Source organism: Cervus elaphus, chromosome 7, assembly GCF_910594005.1.
Source record: "Cervus elaphus chromosome 7, mCerEla1.1, whole genome shotgun sequence".
Lineage (NCBI taxonomy): Eukaryota > Metazoa > Chordata > Mammalia > Artiodactyla > Cervidae > Cervus > Cervus elaphus.
The window spans coordinates 1,908,013-1,926,994 of record NC_057821.1 but is presented as its reverse complement, the minus strand read 5'-3'; the positions used below and the strand labels follow the sequence as shown (position 1 = coordinate 1,926,994).

General features: G+C 45.3%; 1 long non-coding RNA gene across 1 annotated transcript; it reads right to left on the bottom strand.

Annotated features, from left to right (window-relative positions):
* Positions 1-8,076: 8,076 nt before the first annotated feature.
* LOC122696874 lies at positions 8,077-18,661 on the bottom strand. The gene is made up of 3 exons (XR_006341937.1): positions 18,163-18,661; positions 10,843-11,016; positions 8,077-8,495 (listed from the first exon to the last, which is right to left on the bottom strand). It is a non-coding gene; the product is annotated as an uncharacterized LOC122696874 (long non-coding RNA).
* Positions 18,662-18,982: the final 321 nt, after the last annotated feature.

Sequence of the window (18,982 nt, the reverse complement as noted above, 5' to 3'; positions counted from 1 at the left end):
ACCTTCCCTATCCTGTCCCAATGCAAGGGAGAGATCTAGGGTGGTTCCAGATCCAAGAGCTGCTTCTGGGGCTCCTTGTGCCCTTCAGGCCGTCCTGCTGTGCTTACTCTGGCCCTGGTCCAAGGGTCAGCATGAGCCAATGACAGGAATCAGAGCAGGGGCCCAGGCTGGATCTCAGCAGCTGAAGGTAAAACTAGAAAGAGAGATTGGAAACATTGACTTTGGCCTGTCTGGGGCACAGCCTTGATGTCCAGAGCATTCAGTGTTCAGATTTCTAAATACCTTAGAGCTCTCAAAATCCAGGATTCCCAATACCAAGGGTGCCAGAGCTCTGAACACCACAGGGAACCAGAAACCTAGAGTTCCCAGCACCCAGAGGCCCTAAATGCCCAGAGCACCTCATGTCTAGATCTCTTGGTTTCCTAACATCCAGCCCTCAGAATGCCAATTTACTGGAAAGGAATCTGGAGTGGGGAGAGTGCTGGCCCTGTTGATCCAGGTCCCTTCAGTGACTGGCATTGCCTGAGGAGTGGCCATCATAAAAGCTGGGCCAGGGGTGGTGCTGGAAGCAACAACGATGCTTCCTTGATGCTCTCATCCTGTCCTGAAGTGGGATGGAGACTGGTGACCTTTCTTCCAGTCCCTCCCCATCCCAGGTCACATGACCTGTGTGAGTGAATGTCCACTAACTCTCCATGTGTGAATGCACATCTGCTCTGCACTGGGGACTGTGCTGATTTCTAGGAACTCAGCCCTGAGAGGAAAGGAACTCCTGTTCCCTATACGGGGACGCGACCATGTGCCTGTGTCCCGTGCTGGGGTGAGACAGCCTATCTCTGAGGTCCACATGTAGTCAAGGGCTCAGCTATGAGAAGGAAGGGCTGCTGGCCTGTGAGAGTGTGTCTGTCAGGCTGTGAACACAGACCATCAGCAAGTTGACGTGTCTGAGTGACGGTCAGAGCAGGTGTGACTATGTCTCCCCATCAGGCTGTCTCTTCCTTGCTGCCTTCTTAAGGGGTGGAGGTAAGGCCCCTATTCCGCCAGATCAGGCCTCCCTGAGAGGAGCAGGAGGCTAGTCCTGGGCTAGAGGCTGACACCCAGAGCTGTCCTGTTGAGGAATGAGAGATTCCTCTCACTGCCCCTGCCCCTGCTGAACACAGAGCCTCCTTGGATTGGGAGGAGAGGCTCTAAGTGGAGCAGCCAACACCCAAAATGGCCATCCACCCTGGGGAGAATCCTGAGACACCACCCCCTCCTCCCAGTCCAGCCCACCCAGTGGGCTGACCTGGAGCCTGGGTGAGGCTCCTGTCTGACTCCGCCTCCCCAGGTCCTTTCTGAGTAGCCCTTTCAGACTGGGAGGAGGACAAAGCCATGATGTGCCTACCAACGATGATGTCACAGGGAGCTCTGACATCATGGGGAGTGACACCGGGCCCCAAGTGGGAGCTATCTGGTGGCCTGAGTGGGTGGGTCTCCATCTGCTGGCAGCACCCCACAACTCCCAGCAGCTGAGGATGGCAAGGCTGGATAAGGCTTACTGGGGGGGCCCTGCCTTATTAGTCTGCCTCACATGCCTTATAGCCTCTTACCCCTGGGCTAGCTCAGGGAGCAGGCTGGGAGCAGGCTGGAAGAAGGGAAAGGGTCAGCTGGGGCTGGCTGAGCTCCAGGGCAGCCAGCCAGGGTCAGGGAGCCCTGGCAGAGCCCCAAAAAGGGGGTGGGAAGGGTCCCCAAGACAGCCATTCTGCATTCTTATCCCAGGACTTCCACTTGATAGCCAGGTAAACCACAACCTCACTTTCCCCAATATCCCTCAACAGAAGACTATTGGTACTGGCTGACACTCAGTACTGTTGTGGGGATTAAACAGGGTGAAGTAGGCACGGAAGAGGGCCTGGTACATCATAGTGAGTGCTCATCCTCCTTCCTAGGGAAGGCCAGGATCCTGTCAGGGGCCCACCCGGCCCTGGAGCAGCTCCTGGCTGGCCCGAGCCTTGCTGGGGTTTCCAGAATCTGTGCAGCCCCTTCCCCACCCCATCCCAGTCTGCGCTTGACTCCACACCCCCCAGGAATCCTGGGCTTCCTGGCAGGGTTTCTTCAAGCAGCCTGCACTGAGATCTTGGAGTCCTGGTGCCCTCTGGTGACAAAATCCATCCATGGCTGCTACAGCACATCTGTCCAGACAAAGTGCTGTCTTTATGCCTTCCTCACATCATGTTTCCAAGGTAGGAGCTATCTCCATTTTCTAGAACTGAGGCTCAAGCAGGTTAAATAATTTGCCCAAAGTGAAAGAACTAATAAGTGGTAAAACCTGAGCTTGAACACAGGTTGGCCAGTCTCCAAAGCCTATGCTCTCACCCTGCGAACAGTGTACACAGGTGGTCATGTGGTGACCCAGTCAAAGTTGTATGTGCCGTACTGATAATTGGAGTGCAGTGATCTTGAGTGTGTGTGCATTGAAATTCTTCAACTGTGAATACAAACTCGTGTGACTTGGTGCTGAGCACAGTGAGGTTGGGTGTTTGACTATGGAGACGTTTTGCGTGGCTGTATGATTGTATTGTGTGAGTGTAACCATAGTTAGGCTGGTCGTTTGTGTTGTGTGAAGTTAGCCATGGCAAAGTGCAGCTGTGTGTGTGTGTGTGTGTGTGTGACTGTTGTGGAGGGGTGTGTGGGGGAAGCTGACGAGGGCCCTGAGTCCCCAGCACCACTGGCCTCTGTGGCCCCAGGACTGTCTGTGCTCACCGTGACACTTGATGGGTGGCTCCACAAGCCTGATACACTCCCTTGGGCCTCCCTGTTCTTAATCCTCCCCTCTCCCCCACTTTTTTTGGAGGAAGTAAGGCAAACAGTGCTGCCAACGGAATTGGCTTTCAGTTTTTCCATAGGATATTTGTGAACCTTTTATTTGTGAGCACGTTATAAACCTTTGAGTGATAACTCCATTAAAAAATCATTTAAAACAAAAAATAAATAGAGCTATTTTAACTCTTTCATTTGAATTCAAGTGTCAGTTCTTATTCGTTCTCCAGGTCTTGTCCACAGATCACTGGGGGTCTCCAAGACCCTTCCAGGGGATCTACAAGGCAAAAATGATGTTCATAATACTTCTGCATTGTTCTTTGCCATTTTCACTTGGTTGATATTTGCACTGATGACAGAGCAGCAGCAGGTAGAGCTGCTGGCATCCAAATAGGTATCAAGGCGGGGCTCCCTACTGTACCAGCAGTCTCAGTCTCTCTCTTTTTTCTGCCGCTGTGTGAGCTCAGTACAAAAAAAGAAGAAAAGGCTGATTTTGCTGTTGATAAAGCCACAAAATTATACATTTTATTAAATCTCGACTCTCAAGTACATCTTTTCAACATTTCATGTGACAAAGGGGAAGTGTGCGTATAGAGGTATGATTGTTATCTCCAGGAAAAACACTCAAAATGATTGAGCCGTGAGCCAAAAGTCACTTTTCTCACTGACTGGCTGCTTTCCCTTAAAAGAGCACATGACAAAAATAGTTACTCAGACTTGAGTTTTTGGCATGATTTTCTCAAGTGAATGAAGTAAGCCTGTCATTTCAAGGGAAAAAAACTATTGGTGTTTGTGGCCAATGATACAATTAGAGCTTTCAAGTGAAAATTAAAGTTTGGAAAACTTCCATCTGCTACTGTGAGTTTGAAAGCTTCTCAAGTTTGATGAGATTGGTAATGACATTAATGAATGTACAGACTGTTTTGTTTGTTTGGATTTTTGTTTTGTTGGTTGGTTGGTTGTTGGTTATTGAGTATAATGAGATGTGTCAACATTTGGAAGACCTGATAACTAACTCAGTGAACCAGTATTTTCCGAATGGCCAGGGTACGAGTTAGAGAAACATGCATGGATAAAAGAACCATTAAAAAGCAAGACAGATCAATGGATTTTAATAGGGTATAATTGGTTCATTGATATAGTTTCAGATTCCACACTGTCACTAATGTTTAAGAAATGACATCTGTTGAGTTTTGGTGTAGTATTAAAGAGGAATAGCCACAGTAAACTAAAAGACTATAGTTATTTAGTGGCTCAGTCGTGTCCGAGACTCTTTTGTGGACTTTTTTAGACTGTAGCCCTCTAGGCTCCTCTGTCCATGGGATTCTCCAGGCAAAAATACTGAAGTGGGTTGCCATTTCCTTGTCCAGGGGATCTTCCCAACCCAGGGATTAAACCAGTATCTTCTGCTTTGGCTGGTGGATTCTTTACTGCTGAGCCACCTGGGAGGCCCAAAAAGACTTAACTTCTCTCTTTTCCAACTACATATATTGTGAGGCTGAGTTTCCTTCACATCTTGCCACCAAAGCCATTTACTGCAACAGATTGAATACAAAAGGTATGAGAATCCGTATGAATAAATATGAATATCAACAGATAAAACTCAAACAAAAATTTTTGTGTCCTCAATTAAAAAAAAAACTTTTTATTTTATATTTAAGTATGACCAATTAACAATGTTGCAATAGTTTCAGGTGGGCAGCAAAGGGACTCAGCCATAGATGTACATGTATCCATTCTCCCCCAAACTCCCCTCCCATCCAGGCTGCCACATAACATTAAGCGGATTTCCCTGTGTTATACAGTGAGAATGTGTTCATCACTTAGTCATGTCCAACTCTGCGACCCAGTGGACTGTAGCCCTCCAGGCTTCTCTGTCCCTGGGATTCTCTAGGCAAGGATACTGAAGTGGGTTGCCATCCCCCTCCAGGGGATCTTCCAGACCCAGGGACTGAACCTGGGTTTCTCCCATTGCAGGCAGATTCTTTACCAACTGAGCCACGCATCTTCAAGGAGCTATACAGGAAGGTCCTCAGTTACTTAAAGGCTCCTGAGATGAGAAAGCTTGAGAACCACTGAATTAGAGTTTTATTTTAAAAAGGACAAAACTGTGCTTAAAAACTTGCTAAGAAACAAGATCTTATTTGTCCCTATAATAATAATGATTACATAAAACGATAGAGGCATTAGTTAATGCTACAATGGCTATCACATTGCAATATATAGATGTATCAAAGTAATATGTACTCCACTTAAATGTACACAGTGTTATATGTTAATTACATCTCTTTTTTTTTTAAAGAAGACTTCATTTTTTCTTGTCATTATTAATGTACTATTAGATAATAAGCTTCTTTTACTGCTTCCATCACAATGCAAAGAAGTCACAGGTTTTCCTCATTTTCACAGGGAGCCTGGTGGCATTTTCTCTCCCTTGTGGAATGTTCACCTTGTCACCTTCGCCCTGTACAGCCTGGTCTTCCTTCACGAGAAGAAAAATTGATCCCTCAGCTCCTGCCTCCAGGAGCGGTGACGTCGGCCAGTTGTCTGGTTGGGCTGTCTGTAACTACTGGTGCTCCTTCTCATCCCGTCTCTCCTGTTTCTAAACACTCTTTTAAAAAAGTGATCATTTGTTAAGGACTGTGTTAACTTTATATATATTTTCTCATTTAATCCTCACAATGATTCTACAGGCTAAAAACTATGATTCTCATTTTATAGGTAAGAAAACTCAACCTCAGAAAGGTTAGGAGAAGTCTCTAGGAATGGAAATGACTTGAAAGCCCTTTTAATTCACTCATTCAAAAAGTTGCCCAGCTGAATTTTGATACTGGAACAATAGTTCTTAGTAATAAATTGCCACTGAAGGGACACATGAGCACAGATCCGCACCTGAACCCTGAGGATGTTTGGGTCCTGGCCCTTGAGACCCCCCATGCTCAGAGCGTGTCTGAGCCCTGCTGACGATGTCTTGCCTGGACTTTAAGCCAAGCCTTCACCCCCACCTCACCCCCACACTCTCTCCGGTGGTCTCGCTGAGCCCTTACCTGGGGCAGCACGCTTGAGCTCCTCACTGCATGCTGTATGCCTGGGCCCTGTGATCCACCATCACACCAGAACCTCACTGCTGGAGTTGAGATCTGAGTGGGTTCAGACTCCAATGGCACCTTTTAGGCAGCAGCAACAGAAGTTGGGGCTGGAGGGTGGGGGAGTGGGTAGAGATGGAGTGTGAGCCGAGGGAAGCAGGCATCGAGAGGAATCTTGGGCTGTCAGCCCCCGGCCACAGCCAGGGATGCTCCCAGACTGTGCTGACCTCTCACCCCAGACCACTCCAGCTCAGGATCCACAGCCGCCCACCACTGCCACTTCAAGGACTAGGAGCCGCCTCTGGAGCAACTGCTGCATCAACATAGGAACCAGGCCAGACAGGATGGGAGTGGGGTGGGGCTGCTTTAAAGTCTTTTATTGCTTCAGAACATAGGCCTGCTCCTCTCATCGTGGTCATGCTCAGGGGCCCTGAGGACTGGGAGATCCAGATCAGCAGGGACTATCTGCTCCCCACTGTGTCTCTGAACTCAGGGAAGGAAGTTTCTGTGGTCTCAGCCAGGTCCTTGCCAGCACAGTCCAAGAGGAAATTCAGGCTCTCTGTCTGGGCCCGCCCCAGCCCAGCACTCTGGACGCTGGTGAGCGTCTCCTCCGGGCATTCTGGTGGCAGAGCTGGAAGGGAGGCAGGGTGGGGCTGACCCCTTGCCTCTGCCCCTCTGGGTGAGACGTATCAGGGACAGGACCTTGTCATCTGAGTACCTGATGGGAGGAGTAGAGGCGTGACTGTGCGAGGTGGGGCTGCTCAGGGCTCGGTGACCTAGACAGAGGCCTTGTGCAGGCGATTAGCTGTCACGGTGGGTCTAAGCTCCTTATCCTCGGAACTCCAGCCTCCCCACCCCTAAGTCTAATGCAGAGGTTAGCGGGGGAGGGCCTTGACAGGTCTCCAGGGACCCATGCAGCGTCACCAGCTGAGGCCCCGTGGGGGTCAGGCCTCTCTCCACCCGTCTCTGTGACTCTCTCTGCTTCTGGGACGACTCTGCCCACCTGGCCTTGTGTGGTGCCTCTGTGTTTCGGTCTCCCCGACTCCACGTGTATTTCAGGCCTTGTCTTTGTGAAGAGCTCTGTGGCCCTGACTCCCTGAAGCCCTCGGGGATTGACAGAGGGGCACGGACACCACCAGGAAATGGGCTGCACAGACCTCAGTGACAGGGCCGTGGGAGACAGCAAGTCTTTGGAGACACAGACTGGTTGGTGACGTGAGGCCTCAGACAGCACAGGGTCTCAGTGGCAACGCATTGCAAGTGGCCCAGGTTTGAGGAACGTTGGGTTATTCGTACTTGACACACGGATTGGGTGACTCTGAGTGTGTGGCTAACACAGGATCTGGTGACTCAGAGCGATTCAAAATGAGTTCTTGGCCAGCCGAGCAATAGCAGTGGTTCTTGACTAGGGCAATTTGTCCCGCCCCTCCAGGGATGTTTGGCTGTGTGTGGAGACACGTTTGGTCGTCACATCTGAGGGGAAGGTGTGCTATTAGCATGTAACATGTAGAGCCAGGATGTTCCTCCACAGTCTACAAGGACCTAAGTGTGGGGGCCTACTCTGACACCTGACTGCCAAGCTGAAATCCTAGCTCCTGCCCTCTGTGACTCTGGGTGAGTCTTCTTATGTCTAACGTGGAGTACCCAGGTGGTACCCTTCTGGGGTGCTGGGACTGCTGAGCTGACTCTTGTCAAGTGTTTGGAATTGGGCCTGGCACAGAGTAGGTGTGGTTTTTGACTCAGTCCTGGAGAGAACAAGGGCAGGTTTAAATTCAGTGACTCAGACGTTCTCTCCCTTTCTTGTTACAGTTTCTACGTCAGACAGGCTTCTTCCCTCTCAGGAAACAACATGGCCAAAAGCGCTCCTGTCTTATAGTTACTGACCAGGGTTCTTGGCCTTCCTTGCGGGTCAGTCGCTAAGTTGTGTCCGACTCTTCAACCCCATGGATTGCAGCATGTCAGGCTTCCGTATCCTTCACTATCTCCTGCAGTTTGCTTAAACTCACATCCATTGAGTTGGTGACACCATCCAACCATCTCATCCTCCGGTGTCCCTTCTCCTGCCCTCAATCTCCTGCCCTCCTCAGGGTCTTATCCAATGAGTCGGCCCTTCACATCAGTTGGCCAAAGTACCGGCCTCCCTTACTCAATAAAAAATAAGAGACCAGACAAGAAATTCAGGCAAGGACTTTATTGGGGCTTCTACTGCAGCAAGGGGAAATAAAAACAAATAAGTTTCCCTTGCTGGCTCCCTGAGCAGGGAGGGCAAGGTGGTTCCGTACTTGGGGTGAAGTTAGGGCTGTGTCCAGGGGTTGGGCCAGAGGGGTGGCTTGGATGGTTTGCCCACCCCTGGGTGCTCTTGAGTGCAGGCGGCATGTAGAACACCCTGCTTTTGTTCCCAGCTTTTTCGAAGTGGCAGTGGTTTCTGGCCTTTTTATGTCTTGTCCATAATTTGCCCAAACTGCCTGTGCATGGTTATTTCTCATGCCTTATAGTTTCTTCGTACTTTTGTTGCTCCAGGAACGTTTCTCCAGATGTAAGCATTGCAGCAAAGGGTCCCAGGTCCCAGGTCTCAGCCGGTCTCTTCATGTCATGCAGGTATAGTCATTTCTGAGGAAAAGAGACAAATACCTATAAATCCCAAAGAAATGACTCTGACTGGCTAAACCTGGGTCACCTGACCATCCACATTTTGCAGAACACCACGTAAATATATTAACTCTTCTATTCTCCATGAGGACTTCCTTGGTGGCTCAGCAGTAAAGTGTCTGCCTGCAATTCAGGAGACCAAGGTTCGATCCTTGGGTTAGGAAAATTGCCTGGAGAAGGAAATGGAACCCACTCCAGTACTCTTGCCTGGGAAATCCCATGGACAGAGGAGCCTGGAGGGCTATAGTCCACAGGGTTGCAAATAGTCAGACACAACTTAGCAACTAAACAATAACAATGACAAATTTTTCATGACAACTCTCTGGAGTAGAACTCTTACTTTCCTCTTTTAACAGTTAAGGAAACTGATGCCCAGAGGTTCAGTAACTTGCAAACCCAAAATTGGATCAAGGCAGTCTGGTTTAAAAAGATGCACCCTTCTTTCAAAGCCACCATCTTGAATGTTTATATTTAGATATATCAGGTTTTATTTTAAAATGTGCAATAAGAAACAACATTGTATTTGTTCATAAGATACAATCACAGAAGCGTTTTCATTACAAGGAGTTGCTCATTTTTCTTTTTCTAAGATAAAGCAATTGCATTAGTCATTAGTCATCTGGTTTTTTGAGTGGGCTAATGAGAGAATGGTTGTGATTTTCTTGGTGAGAGAAAACAATAAGAACTGGTCCTGGGGTGAAGGGTGGGGTAGGAGGGAGGAAAGGACCTTGGTGATGAGCAGAACTAAGTCTAGATAGAATCTGGCCTGGTCCTGAGATAGGACTGCCATGGTTGACAAATTCTTTGTTTGGATGATGACCCAAGACGGGACTCAACCTTTCAACTTTTCCTAAAGTATTGATAGGGATATAGCAAAGTCAAATCAATAATTCACTAATAATACATCTGTTGTCAGTTGCACACATCTTGAGGGAAAGAATGCCTGCATTGTGAGAATTATCTTGCCCTAGGGCCAAGGGTGTGAGACAAGGGGCATAGATAGATAGGTATGCTACGTACATCCTTATTCATATCACCTAATCCTTCTTAGGTGCTTAGTATAAGGAATAACCAGATGAAAGCATGTGAGTGGGCTGAATAGGAAGAGGAAGTTTCCCTTGGGGAATTTGGCGTCAGAGGTGGGGTTATAGTGCTCTCTAGTGGGGACTTTGTGAATTTGCACAATATCCGACTGGATGTGGCAAGTTGGTTTTTGTTGTTTTTTTAACCAAGGGGTTGGTCTTCAGAGTGTTTGGGAAGCAGGTCCATAAGAAACACTGTGTGTGTGTGTGTGTGTGTGTGTGTGTGTGTTGGGAGCTATGCAACTCAACACTGTGTGTGTGTGTGTGTGTGTGTGTGTGTGTGTGTGTTGGGAGCTATGCAACTTTGCCTAACTTCACCATGCAGAAATCAGGAATGGTTAGAGAAGAAAGATGTGGGAGTAGTTGATGGCAATAACCAAGGATTTGATTTAAAATGTGAGAAAATCTAAGGCTGTGGAGATAGGAACTTTCCCCTCACTTGACGTGGACTAAGGTGATTTAAATAAAAAGGCACAGCCAGTAACTTTCCAAGCAGAACTGGATGTCTGCCTGGGTGATTCTAGATGTCACTTAAACTGAGAAATGCTCCAATTCCACTGATTCCCTGGATTCACTGGGAACAAGAAATAAAAAGTGCTGTGCCATTATTAAAAAAAAAAAACAAAACACAAAGTAAAAGAAGAGGAGGACCAAGAGAGAGGATACACATAGTAGATAAAAGTACATTTTTGTCAGGATGAGAAAATAGAAGGGTTTGGGAGAAAGGGCATGTAAGAAGAGATGAGTTAGAGATTTCATCTTAATGGTGAATATATTTGTCTTTAAATATGTGTTTAACTTTTTCTCCTTCTGAGATGGTAGCACGCTCTTTGTTTCCAGCTAGAAACTGCCTCTGATCCAACTGCATTTAGAGCTAGTTGGTTAAAAATTAAAAATTAGTATCTGGGGATTTAGAAAATAGGTTGTTTGCTTGAATGGCTTCTCTTAAGTATGTAAATGAATTGCTCTACTATGAGCCTAAATTGCTCTTGGCAAAACTGTCTTTATGTGTTTAACTGGCCAAGGTATAATTTGTTTCACTTATGAATACAGTAAGATTTATATATGAATTAAGAGACATTGAAAAAAACTGATTTATTCTGATAGTGATGTTAAGATTTTTTTGGTTTTGTGTGTGTTTGAACAATCCATTAGTTTAATACAATTTAATTGAAATTGCTCATTAATACATCATTATAACTTGAACACATCTGTGCAAACGTAACTGTTTTAGACTGTTCAGGTCGTAGAAAATACCATACACAGGGAGGTTCAAACTTCAGGCATTTATTTCTAGCATCTCTGGAGGCTGGGACGTCCAAGATCAAGCTGCTGGCAGATTCAGTGCTTGGTGAGGGCCTTCTTGCTGGCTTCCTAGCTTGCAGAAGGTCACCTTTTTGCTGTGTGTACACAAGGTGGGGAGGGATGAAGGGAGAGAGAGAGAGGGAGGGAGAGAACGGTGGAGAGAGAAGGTTTTGGTTTCTTCTCATAAAACACTAATCCCCTTATGGGGGCCTCACATCACGATCTCATCTAAACCCACGCACATACCTCCCCAAAGCCCCACCTCATAATGTAACAGAGAACAAACCTGACTCCGTATCGGAGCTATTGCTTTAGCTCTAAACTTTGTGCTCTGCTTCCTGTGCTTACTCCTGCTGGCTCTGCACCCTGGAAAGGAAAGCCGCCTACAGCCTGAAACACACATCAGAGCTCCTCTTCAGGGCTCTGACTCCCAGGCTTGACTATTAAAGATATAACAATTTTCTTTCATATAGAGATAATTTTTCTCCTTTGGAGATTTATAGGAATATGGTGACGAGACCTAGAGTGGACAAGACCAAAGGATATCACATTCCCTCTGGGGTCTGGTCAGCACCAAGAAGTTTGCAACAACCAGCCACATCCCCTACCCTTTCAGTATGAAAGAAGCCTGAATTCTCACCCGGGTAACATGGTTCTTTGGGACACCTGTCATGTGGTGAGCAGTGTGAGCTTGGACTCAGTAACGATATCATCATATTAGGGGTTAGGGTTTCAACACATAAATTTTAACACATAAACGCTAAACTGAACTGAACATAAATTTGGGGGAACACAAACATTCGGTCCATACAGTAAACATACAGGAAAGAGGTTCCTGATCACTACCTTCTCTGTCCTTCTCAAAGCAACCACTACCCTGACTTCTGACCACTCCCCCACCCCAGTAGTTTTGCTTGTTTTTGAACTTTTTATAGTTAGAATTATACAGTCTGTATGCTTTTGTATGTGTGAGATTCATTCATGTTGTTATGTGTAATAGCAGCTTATATGTTTCTATTGCTGTATAGTATTCCATTGCATGAATGCACAACTATTTATTCATTTTAGTTTTTCAGTTTTTGATGACCTGAAAATATAAATATTTTGGTACACAAACTTAGGGTTGGGATTGCTGTGTCCCAGCATTTGCGTGCATTCAACTTTAACAGATTTCATCAAATGGTTTTATAAAGTGGTTGTAGCAATTTACACTCCTTACCAACAATGTGTGAGAGTCAGTCATGGTAAAAGTATTTATCCCACAGAAGTTGGCAACTTCTACAAATCACACTTTCTTTCCTAGTGAGCCAGTTGTTAATTAGTTACCAGTACACCACTGCCAATACCCACTGTCACAAAGACTTCGTATGTTTTTCAATTCTTGGTATTATCAGTCTTTTCCTACCCTCAAAAGAAATAATAAAAAATATTTTAGTTCAAAATTTTAATTGAATGTATTTTAACTCTACTATAAGACAGAATTTAGGGGTATTATTTTTATTTTACTAAGATCAAAACTAATATAACATTGTAAATCAACTATTCTCTAATAATTTTTTAAAAGATCAGATATACAAGCAGATGTCTTTTACTTTCTATACACATATACCCCTCAAATTTAAAAATGATAAACTTACTTTTCAGTCTTTTCAAAATCATGTAGATTTTATGAAAAATTTAAGTTTTATTGACCCAGTTAGGCTTTTTTTTTTTTTGCTCTGCAGCATGCGGGATTTTTGCTGCCCAGCCAGGGGTTGAACCCCTCGCCCTCTGCATTGGGAATGCAGAGTCTTAACCAATGGACTTCCAGGGAAGTCCCAAAACCATGTATCTTAAAGTCAAGGATGAGGAAAAGCCAGGACAATCTTACACTGTCGGTGCAAGTGTTAACTGGTACAACGACTTTGGAAATCTCCCACAATATTTCCTAAAACTAAACATACATATACCCCTGACCAGCAATTCTCCTCCTGAATATGTGCCCAATGGAAATGAGTGCCTCTGTCCACCAGAAGGTGTGGGTGAACGTGTCCACAGCAGCTGTCTTCATGATCACCCACTCTGGAAACAACTCAGAAGTCCAGCAGCAGCAGAAGGAGGAAATACATTGCGATGTGTCCATACAACAAAATATTACACGGCAATAAAAAGGGAACAATGTATGGGCAGTATAGCCACAGAGGTGAGCCTCACATAATTTTGACCAAAAGAAATCAGATGCAAGAGGCTATACTGTGTTATTCCAATTATAGGAAGTTAAAAACTGGCACAACTAACCAATACAGTGGGAGAGGCCAGGTAGAGGTCACCCATGGAAGTGGTATTAACATTCAGGAGCCACGAGAGAGTGTTCTGCAAGGCTGGACTTATTCTATTCTTGATCTGGGTGGAGACTCTATGGGATATATGTATTTAAAATTGATATTGTACTCATTATTGTATCTAAATTATATGCCAATAAGATAAAAACAGTCAAGTGACTGCCTGCTATTAAGAGAGATGTTACTGAGTAGATCTTTATGCCAAGTGAAGCTTTAGTCTTATGCTATATTTCATTGACATTGCAGTGTAACATGAAAATACTCTTTGTGGTTAAGTGTGAATAATTCTTGATATCATGATTATGGAAATAGTCTTAAATAAATGATCATTAAAAGAAATATGTTCCTAAAAAATCAATGCAGAAAGCACTAAAAAAAGTTTTTTTTTAATTGCCCCAAATGCCACTACCCCAAAACAATCATCTTCAACCTAGTTCAATATCATTTCTGACATCCTTAAACTTCTGTGTGACTGACTGTGTATATTTCTATCACATCTTGTCAACATAAAAATAGTAGCCACATAACTTGGATTGATTATTAATGTCTGAATATTCAATTTCAAATGTAAGTGTTATTTAAGATGTAATTCAGTGAAAATGTACTTCTTTTGCTTTATATGTTGAAATTCTATCAGTCAGTTGAAGTATAAATATATATGTCATTTTTCATGAGTAAAATGCTGTAGTAATCGGTGATGATTTGAAAGCTGTTGATTGTGTACAAAACACTGACAAAGAACTTTCAAATAATTTAATATGAAAATAGGTTGATAGTTAATGCAGTTTTTAAGACAAAGTATGTTAGCTAGGTATCTTTAGAAAGAACTTTATATGCTTAAAAGTCAAGACCTGTTAATGGTGCTGGCACAAAAACAGACACAATAGATAAGCAGCACAGGATAGAGAGCCCAGAAATAACCCCACACACGAGTGGTCCGTTAATCCACCACAAAGGAGGCAGGAATATACAATGGGGAGAGACAGTCTGTCCATAAGTGCAGCTGGGAAAACTGGACAGCCATATATAAAACAACGAAATCAGAACATTCTCTAACACCATAGACCAAAATACCCTCAAAATGGATTAAACATCTAACTGTAAGACAGCATACTATAAAACTCCTAGAGGAAAACATAGGCAGAGCACTCTTTGACATAAATTGCAGCAATATTTTTTTATCCCCTCTTAAAGGAAATAAAAGCAAAATTAAACAAATGGGACCTAATGAAACATAAAAGCTTTTGCATAACAAAAGAAACCATTGACAAAATGAAGATGACTTACTGAATAGGAGAAAATATTTGCAAATGATTTGATTGGCAAGGGATTAATATTCAACATATGTAAACAGCTCATACAATCTGACATCAAAAACAAAAATCAAACAACCCAATTAAAAAATGGGCAGAAGACCTGAATAGACATTTTTCCAAAGAGGAAATGCAGATGGGCCAACAGGCACATGAAAAATGCTCAATATTGCTAATCGATCAGGGAAATGCAAATCAAAACCACCATGAGATATCATCTCAAATCTGTCAGAATGTCTATCATCAAAAAAGAATATAAATAAAAAATGTTGGCAAAGATGTGGAGAAAAGAGAATCCTTGTACACTGTTGGTGAGAATGTAAATTGGTACAGTCACTGTGGAACACAGTATGAAGGTTTCTCAAAAAACTAAAAATAGAACTACCACATGAACCAGGAATTCCTCTCCTTGGTATATATATCCCCCCCCCCCCCAAAAAAAAACACCAATTAAAAAAGATACATACATCCCAGTGTTCATAGCAGCATTATTTATAATTGCAAAGATGTGGAAGAAACTCATATATATATATTAACACATGAATGGGTAAAGAAAATAGAACTTTATAGATGTGGTATATATACCACATCTCAGCCATAAAAAAGAATGAAAATTTGCCTTTTGCAGCCACATAAATGGACTTGGAAGGCATTATGTTAAGTGAAATAAGTCAGACAGAGAAGGGCAAATATTGTATGACACCACTTATAGCTGGGATCTAAAAAAATACAACAAGCTAGTGAATATAACAGAAAAGAAACAGATTCACAAATACAGAGAACAAACTAGTTGCCAGTAACACTGTCTGTAAGAGAGAAGGAAAAAAGGAACAATTCATACGCCCATTGACCACAGAATGGAGAGTTTGTGGTGTATTCGCACATGGAATACTACACAGCAGTAAAAATGAAAATGATATTCCTTTTTGTGCCACAACATGGCTAATCTTCATAATCATAATTTTGAGTGGAAAAGCAAGTGTCAAAAGACTACTCTTTTCACTAAGATCAAAAGCAAATAAAACAGTATCTTATTTAGGCATCAACATATGTGATAAAACACTCAGATATTTGTGACCTCTTGGGGGAGGCGAGTATTGGATGGGAGAGGAGTGCATGGTGGACCTTAAGTTACTGATAATAGTTTAGCTCCTGGGATGAGTAGCAAACTCATGGGTTCTCATTATATTATTTTAAAAAATAAAATCAAGAAATGAATAGTCCTCCCCATATATCATCCTTTACTACTAATAGGATCTTCATTGCCTTCAAACTCAACCAGAGAGGATGACCAATCTCACCCCTAAGGATGCCAGACTCTCACTCCCTTGAGTGTTTATTGCTGCAACTATTTTTGGTGTGAATCATTGTATCAGTGAAAGTGCTTTGTGCAAACCACAGAATCTAATACTCAGTTTGAAAAGAAAGGGATGTATTACAAGGTGCTAGATACTATGTGGGCTTCCCTGATAGCTCTGTTGGTAAAGAATACACCTGCCATGCAGGAGACCCCAGTTTGATTCCTGGGTGGGGAAGATCTCTGGAGAAGGAATAGACTACCCGTTCCAGTGTTCTTGAGCTTCCCTTGTGGCTCAGCTGTTAAAGAATCCGCTTGCAATGTGGGAAACCTGGGTTGGGAAGAGTCCCTGGAGAAGGCAAAGGCTACCCACTCCAGTATTCTGGCATAGAGAATTCCATGGACTATACAGTCCATGGGGTCACAAAGAGTCGTACCCAACTGAGTGATTTCCACTCACTCACTCAGGTACTGGGTAAAGCTGAATTTTTAGAGGCAATAAATCGTGGTTGATGCTGATTATGGATAACAAGAGGCTTTCATAGGGTGGGGTCCCTGGAACAGAGTCTGCAGTGGAGATTTTTAAAATATTTTTAATACTATTTTTTGCTGTGCTGGGTCTTTGTTGCTATGCGTGGGCTTTCTGTAGTCGCAGAGAGTGGGGGCTACTCCCTAGTTGCAGTGTGCAGGCTTATCATTGCGGTGGCTCCTTGTGTTGTGGAGAACAGGCTCTAGGGTGCGTGGGCATCAGTTGTTGCTGCGCGTGGGCTCAGTAGTTGGTGCGGCTTGCAGGGAATAGGCTCAATAGTTGCGGCCCCGAGGCATATGGAATCTTCCGGGACCAGGGATTGAAGAGGTGTTCCTTGTTTTGCAAGATGGATTTTTAACCACTGGACCACCAGGGAAGCTCTAGAGATTCTTACTTAAGATTCTTATTTAAGAGATTTATTTTAAATATTAATTTAAATTAGTCAAGACATTAATTAATTAAATTAATTAAGATTAATGAATCAATCTTAATTAAGAGATTATTTATTTATTATATTTATTTAAGAAGTGCTCTTGGGAGAAGATGAGTGAGGGAAACCAGACAGGACAAGAGGAAGAAAGTTAAACATGAATTTGGAAGTGTTCTCATCTGGAGACTGTCCTTAGCCTGGTTCTCAGGCGAGCATCAGAGCATGATGGCACCACAGAACTGGCTCCCGTTTCAGGCAAGTGGGATAGGCTAGCCCTTTGTACCTGAGAGACGGTGCCCAGCTTCCAGGGGAGCTGATTTCCATGTGGCTGGGAAGGGGCCACCAGCTCTGACAGCGATTGGAGCTGATTGGAGCTGGGTGCGCTGAGTAGGGCTGAGCCCTGGAAGTGTCTCAGCACCAACGTGACCTCACTGGGAGGGTTGGGGAGAGCTGGGGCGAGGGCAGGGGTGGAGGAGGGCAGCGAGGTGGGGCAAGCAGAAGAGGGGGCTGTCTGTGCACCCTGGAAGTGTCTCAGCACCAACGTGACCTCACTGGGAGGGTGGGGGAGAGCTGGGGCGAGGGCAGGGGTGGAGGAGGGCAGCGAGGCGGGGAGAGCAGGAGAGGGGGCCGTCTGTGCACCCTGGAAGTGCAGCCTGAGACCCTGGGGGCTTGGCCTTGCGGATCAATGATCTCTCATCCCCATGGGGACACAGAAGGACAGACCAAGCCGTCCCCTTAGCTTCTCATTCCAGAGAGTGCCAAGCACATCATCAACCCACCCCAGTCATCAGTATCACCCTTTCTGTTACTCAGGCAGAGAGAACTAGGCTTCTCTCTTAGCAACCTGCTTCCCCCTCCCTCCTCACTGCTCTCTGCAGCCCCAGCCTTAGCCTTGATCTCAGGCTTTGAAGGTGCTGAATTCAATGTGATGGCTGATTCATTGGGTGATAGGCAGTTTTCCCCCAAGCCGCCTGCCTCAGCCTGGAGTGGAACATTCTGGCCTCATAGGAGGGCAGACCAGGAGGCATTAACCCCTGCTCTGCCAGCATGTCTCTCTAGGGCCAGAACCCAGGATTCTGGAAACTGTTCTCTCCAGGGTGGCAGCAAAGGGAGCCTTGTGGAGGGCTTTGGCCACTCCATATACTTCCTTATTCTCACCCAGGCCATCCAGGAAACACTTAATCTGAATAAAAGGAGTGTCCCCTGGCCCGCCCCTCTTTTCAACACAATTGCCACCTCTGCTCTTATGTCTATACTTCCTGGAGCCACCTGCGCCTTCTGCACACATCCCCCTGCCACCAGGGGTCAGCCCCCACCTTCAGCAGAGATTTCTGCCTTTCCAAATACTCACACAAGAAGCCAGAGCCACCACAGGCTGGTGCAGGAAGTTCAGAGGCTGAGACAGGCCTGGGTAGGAGCCATTTCAACATTCCAGTTGTCCCATCCTTCCGGGTGGCTGGCGGATGGAGGCATCTTAGCAGCGTGCGGTGGGGGCCCTGAGCAGGGAGTGGGAGCTTTCTGGAAGGGGCCTTGGCCAGACGAGGCTCAGCAGGATCCCCCCAAGTTGGCGGTCCCTCCTCCACTCAGTCCTGTGTTAAAGTGCTGAGGGAGAGGCTGTATCCAACTTCACCCCCAGCTGCTTGAATCAGGGGCCGCAGGTTCCAACCCAAAGGCGCCAGCTTCCCCCTTTCTCTTTTCCCTCCTCCTGTCCATCCTTCGCTCCTGCCCTGCCCACAGTCAATGCCTGTCCCTTCCTTCAGACCTCATGCTCCACTGTCCCACACTGCTGCAGCCACTGCATTCAGAGGGGGCACCTCTGTCTGTAGCACACGGGAGGTCACTCCACACCCTCAGCTGTTCCCCCTGTGCTCTGGACACCTCCATGTTCCACCCTGTTGTTTCGTTGATTAGTCCTTATCACTTGCATTTTTAGCCTCCAAGTCTTTGGGTCTCTATCTGTAGCCTATAAACTTGCAAAAACCTTCCTCATTAAAAATAAATAAATAAGTAAAAAAGCCCAAATCTCCCTCCTTCAGGCATCCTGCCCCCGGTTCTCCCCTCTTGTGTGTCTCCAGACCCCGCTAAGTTACCTAACAGACAAACCAGGGATGCACTTCAAGAGCCAGCCAAGAGGAATAGGAATAGGAAAGGTCATTTCCATGAAAAGTGGC